Genomic DNA, 5,926 nt, shown 5'->3' with positions numbered 1-5,926 from the left:
TGGCTAAGAAACATCTCAAAAAGTGTTCAACATTGTTAGTAATTAGGGAAATGCAAATTAAAATCACCCTAAGGTATCACCTTATCCCAATCAGACTGGCTAGGATCAAGAGAACAAATGAAAATGATATCAAATGCTGGTGAGGATGTAGAGAAAGGGGAACAGTCATTCACTGCTGGTGGGATTGAAAACTTGTGCAGCCTCTATGGAAAACAGTGTGGTGAACTCTTAAAACACTAAAAATGAACCTACCATATGACCTGGTTATACCACTCCTTGGCATATACCCAAAGGACTCATCCTATTTTAGAGACACTTGTACAACCAGGTTTGTTGCTGCTCTTTTCACAATAGCTAAGAGATGGAAGCAACCTAAGTGTCCCTCAACTGACGAATGGTTATCAAAAATGTGGTATATTTACATGACTGGTGCAGCCACTATTGAAATCAGTGTGAAGATTCCTCAAAAAACTAGAAATAGATCTATCACATGATCAGGCCATACTACTCTTGGGCATATACCCAAAGGACTCTGTGTACCACTACAGAGATACCTGTTCATCCATGTTCATTGCTGATCTTTACACAACATTCAAAAGCAACCTAGATGTCCAAAAATATAGTACATTTATACAATGGAATATTATTCAGCTGTTATGAAAAACATCACGACTTTGGCTGAGCCTGATCACTAAACATAGTCACAATTGGGCTTGTTGACAGTTGTGCTCATTCATAAAAAGGAGTGTCAAAAGCAGAGTCACTGGACTCTCACCCAAGTATCCAGCCACTCTTCCCAGCCAACTAGTCCAGACTTGGAAGACAAAAGAAAAATGAGGAAGAACCCAATAGAGGGATGCTTCTGGAAGCCCTTGTCAAGAAACTCCAATGGACTTTCATATAAACATTTGAAAATTGCCCTGTTCTGACTTTTTTCTAGTTCCCTGACTAGAACTTGTAATGCTAATTAGTCATGTCTTTACTTCTCCTTCACATCTCCTATTCATGATTCAAGGATTTTTTTCTTCCTTTAGAGACAAGAGTTGGCAATCTGGGTAACCCCTTCAGAGGATGGCATGATAAAAATAGGAGGTAGGAACTGGATAGGCAGTTAGGGTAAAAAGACCCCAAAGAAATGTAGCCAGTTTCTTGGCTAAAAGTCAAAGTATTTGGGAACTTGTATCTAATCCTTAAAAGATTTTAGGGTTACCTCTTCAGAGGGGGGACTGTTGGAGGGGAAGGAGTGGGTATGGATTTGACCAAAACACCTTATATACATGTATGAAATTCTCAATAAAGTTTTTGTAAAAATTTTTAGAAGATTAAAAAAGAAAAAAAAAAAAGGAAGGAGCTGGGCATGGTGGGTCATGCCTTTAATCCTAGCACCCGAGAGGCAGAGGCAGGTGGATCTCTGTGAGTTTGAGTCCAGCCTGGTCTACATAGAGATTTCCAGGCCAGCTGGGGCTATAGGGAGACCCTGTCTCAAAAAGATTTTTTTAAAAAAAAAAAAAAAAAAAAAAAAGGAAGGATGTGGTGGGCTTAGAGAGTTCTTGCTGGATCCCCAGTAGCTCTCTTGCTTCCTGTGCTTGTGAGAACTTAGCTTCTTCTTCTGCTCTAGCCACCTTCTGCCACCATGCCTCTCCACCATGATGGACTGACTCTTGCCCCTTTGGGACTTCTGTAAGTTCCATTGGTCATGGTGTTTCTAGCACAACAACAGAAAAGTGACTAATACAGTAACTGGTACCAGAGAATGGATTGTTGGCTGTGAAGAACCTGACCATGTGTGCTTTTAGAGGAATGTGGAAGACTTTGGAAGTTTGGGCTAGAAAAGAAGCTGACTGCTATCTTCCCAAGGTGTGCTTGTGCCATGTGTGCTTTGTAAATAAACTTGAGAACATGTGAGATAATTGGGCAATATTTAGTCTGGGGTATTTTCTTACTTTATCCAACTAAGTATTATCAACTGAAATGGTTCCACTATTGTGATCTACTTTCCCAAGCTTCATTTTCAAATGAAGTAACATATTTCAAATATGTAACTGGCAGGTAAACTTAAAGCAGGCTTTGCAAAAGTAGTTATAATGTTAAATAATTAACTTATCCCTTCTTAAAAATTTCTTTGTTGATATATGCTATTTTATGAAATCTAGGTTCAAATTATGGCTTTGCCCTATAATATGCCAACTTTTATTGAGAATTATAACTTAATTAAACTCATCTTGGTCTCATTTCTCATCTGCTCTTTACTAGCTGTGTTATCTTTGATAAATTACTGTAATCCACTTGAGGCGTCTAAGGTTTCAAATAATCAGTCATTACTGACAGCTGATAATAAGAGATTCTTTTATCATGTAAGGACAGAAAGAAAAAAATGACTATAGAGCACTGAGGAAAGTAGCAAACGCTGACACTTTTAGCACTACACACACGGACGGATAGGAAGCTTGTGTAATTACACTAGTCTGGAGTTTACTCTTAAGTAGTAAATTTACCCTTAAGTAACATTTACAGAGGATCTTTGCTAAAATATTTTTCAGTTAGTTTTAGCTGACTCTTTGCATGGCACAAGATTTGCTCAAGAGAAGGATTTCATTTCATCATGCTTTGGACAAAGCCAAGATCATCTCCATTTAAGGACACAGAAGCAGCTGCCGGTACACATTTCAGTTACCCATAGGGAAGAGAACCTGAATTCACTCTGCTATAAGCAGTTTTAAAATTACAAATAGCTCCTCCAAAACAAAAAATCAAAATTTAAAATTAGAATTTGCAAGTGTGGTGATTTACATACGTGTAGTAAAAAAAATGATGTAGAGAGAAAATAGGAAAAAGATGCCTGGCTTCCCAAAAGGACTCTTAGTTCTATCATAAGCTGTTCTAGAAGTTCAAGATCATTCCACTTTCTAAAATTATACTTACATAGTAGTTTTCAGAAAAATGTTAGACTAGATCAAACATAGTTTTCAGAAAAAAAGCTAGATTAGAAATTCAACTTAAATTTCAATACTTGAAAACCTATGTCAATAATGCCTCATTTTCATGCAGCTGATTAGGCATCTGCAGTCATTTCTTTCCTTTTTTTAAAGACAGTTACCTTTGACATCATATCAGCTTATTAAAAATCTAGTAGGATTTTCTGGTAATTTAATGTACTTATTAAAATCTTAAATGCTTAAATTTATAAACTGCTATCTTTCTTGGGACAAACCATATCCATTTAAATATGAGAATATTCATAAATACATTGCTAAACTAACTGAAGAAAACAATAAATTAAACATGTTTATTCCTTTAACTATATGAAAAATCATTTTTTCAAAACCCAAAGCAGTTATTAGCCTATATATATATATATAGAGAGAGAGAGAGAGACAGACAGACAGACATGAAACACAAAAATTTAGCCAGGAAAAGGTATAAAATATTAGTACATACAAAGTTTATGGTTGAGCTAGAAGCTGCAGTACTAAGGCAACAGCAGCAACTCGATGAAAGCTGTTTCCCCTTTCAACCTGTATTATTCCTTGCATGCTACTGGAATTCCTGTTATAGTAACTATCTCAGTTCTTCCACATCATCGCCATCAATACATAATTATCTCTAAGTCTGAAGAGGCAGAGATCTTTAAGCAAAGCCATCTGCCCCCTCAAGCTTACTTATTTTGTTTTCAGCCACCTGCTATACACTTTCTAAATTTAAAAACTAAAAACGAAGCACAAACAGTTAATGGCCTTTCTAAACCTAAAGTAAGATAAATGAAAGTTTGGATGTGATAAGAATATGGCTAACCAATCATAACTTCAGAATTCCTGTGTGACATCATAAGACCTCCCCAGAACACTTTTTCTTCTCCACCAACTGTGACTGTTCCCACAAACCTGGTAACAGTCAGAAAACTCAGCTAGACATCCACCAGACTTCATACAACTTAATCTTCTATATTGTGATTACCACAGAAGCCAAGGTAAGAGACTGATGCCATTAACTTTGGGAATTCTTACTTTCTGTAATTGAAACTTTCTAAACTGTTAAAAAGAATCATATCTTCCAAATTCCATTTCAAAGTTAGCAAATAGAATGCCTATGACAAAATGCTCAATTTCTAAATAAATGCTTATTTAGTGACAGTTAAAAACAGACTTAACATTCTAAAGAGTCATGTTCATCTTTAAATCTTGGTTATTAGTTTACTTTTACTTTTATTTTGGTTTTTCAAATACAAATTTCTTCCAATTTAAACACCTTCCAATTGCATTACATATTCGGCAGTAGTGGTAAATTAATTTTTCCATACAAAAGCATTGGCTTCATTTGTTATGTTTTTCTGCCGAGCTCAGTGCAGAACTGGGCTATTTATTTATAGGTGGAACGATGTGAATAGTTGTTGGAATATGTACATTATTAGCATGCCCATTCCAATGTCATCATTATGATTCCTTAAGGTGATAGAATAAAATGGGTTGTAAGAATAGATAATACAAGCTACTTTTAAAATGCTTTTGAAGATTTTTATTAAAACACTTCTAAAACTACCATTTGAATAAATATAATTGAGTTTAACACTATAAAGAACAAGTTTGAAGTTTTTAAAATAATTGTCATAATCTTTCTAAAGTCACAGAATAATAATTCAATACTTTAAAAATAAAAAGGGCTTTTGACATATAAACATTCCTATGTAAGACAAAATTTGATAAAATGAATGCTTATTATTATACTTTTGTTAAATTTTTATTCTTTTATTCTGTGTAAGTTTAATCTCATGAATTTAGAAGTAAAACAAGAAAAAACAAAAGGCCTAAGAATGGAGAAGCCACAATAACCTTCATGACTTGTGTTTGGTTACTATCCTTCCTTTATTATGTTGCAATCCTTAGCCTACTAAATAAAGTTTTCTCACTTGAAAAGCTGTTAGAACATAAAGAAAATTACATAAATTTATTCCATTATTTTTATTTTCATATCATACTTACAGCTAAAATGAAACCTCTAGAACTATCAATTCCTGCAACAAATATTAATTCTACTGCTCATGACAAATAATAGCTTTCAAATATCCTAAGCAGCTTTCCTCAGTCTCTACGACTGAGGTAACTTAACTGCCTCTGAATACTTTTGTATTCATAAAATACTTTTCCCTTTTTATTATATAAATGTCAGTGCAAGTTTTTATGCACATAATTCTTCATTTTTTAACATTTGTGTTCATTTGTGTGTCTATGTGTGAGCACATGTATGTCACAGCATGTGTATGTCATGTCGGTCCTGGAGATGGAACTCAGATCATCAGGCTTGGCAGCAAGCACCTTTACTGCCACTGAGCCATCTCCCTGGCCCCCACATCTTTATTCTAATGCCCATCAAATAACATTCTCAGATTTCAATGGTGTGTGCAGCAGTTCTTTCAGTGGGGTATGGGGGGCAGGTAATGAGTTTCTTTTTATCAGAATTTTCCTACATAACATTTTGCTCCAAAAACCAGGCAACTTCAAGAAAAAAAAACATAAATTCTGCTATTAGAGTAACTTTAGCAGAGTAATAGGATTACATAATTACAGTGACTGCTGTTAAAATTTTCAACATAATTCAAGATATGTTTAAACTATTCACTTCTATCTTAAGATAATTTTAAGTATTTTGTCTATAAATATATATGCTTTATAAGCAAATGCTAAAAATGTCAAATGTAATCAAATGAAAGAAATGTAAAAGATAGGGAAATTATTAAATACTGTTTGTAATGCAAGTTAAAGAATGAGAGCATTTGCCTTACCAAAAGCATCTGCCTTACTGCCATTTTAGAAAACATAAAGAAAAATGACTGCATTTTGGTCAAGTATTAATAAATACTATTTCTTAACCTCACCAATTTAATTAAGAATATTTGCATAAAATAGTTTAAGAAATAAAATCTTAATGTATA

At 34.1% G+C, this 5,926-nt stretch overlaps 2 protein-coding genes across 3 annotated transcripts in view; one reads left to right on the top strand and one right to left on the bottom strand.

Annotated features, from left to right (window-relative positions):
- Positions 1–5,926, bottom strand: part of Cep85l (centrosomal protein 85 like) — a 176,628-nt gene that overhangs the window by 109,852 nt on the left and 60,850 nt on the right. The gene's annotated exons all lie outside the window — the stretch shown is intronic.
- The window catches only part of Pln (phospholamban), an 11,084-nt gene continuing 9,038 nt past the window's right edge, over positions 3,881–5,926 (top strand). Inside the window, exon 1 of the mRNA XM_008835781.3 lies at positions 3,881–3,967. The gene's annotated coding sequence lies outside the window, so the exon portion shown is untranslated. The remainder of the gene's footprint in view (positions 3,968–5,926) is intronic.

This window comes from Nannospalax galili, unplaced genomic scaffold, assembly GCF_000622305.1.
Source record: "Nannospalax galili isolate Female #2095 unplaced genomic scaffold, S.galili_v1.0 scaffold417, whole genome shotgun sequence".
NCBI lineage: Eukaryota > Metazoa > Chordata > Mammalia > Rodentia > Spalacidae > Nannospalax > Nannospalax galili.
Note: the sequence above shows the minus strand (reverse complement) of the source record. Positions and strands in the feature narration are given on the sequence as shown.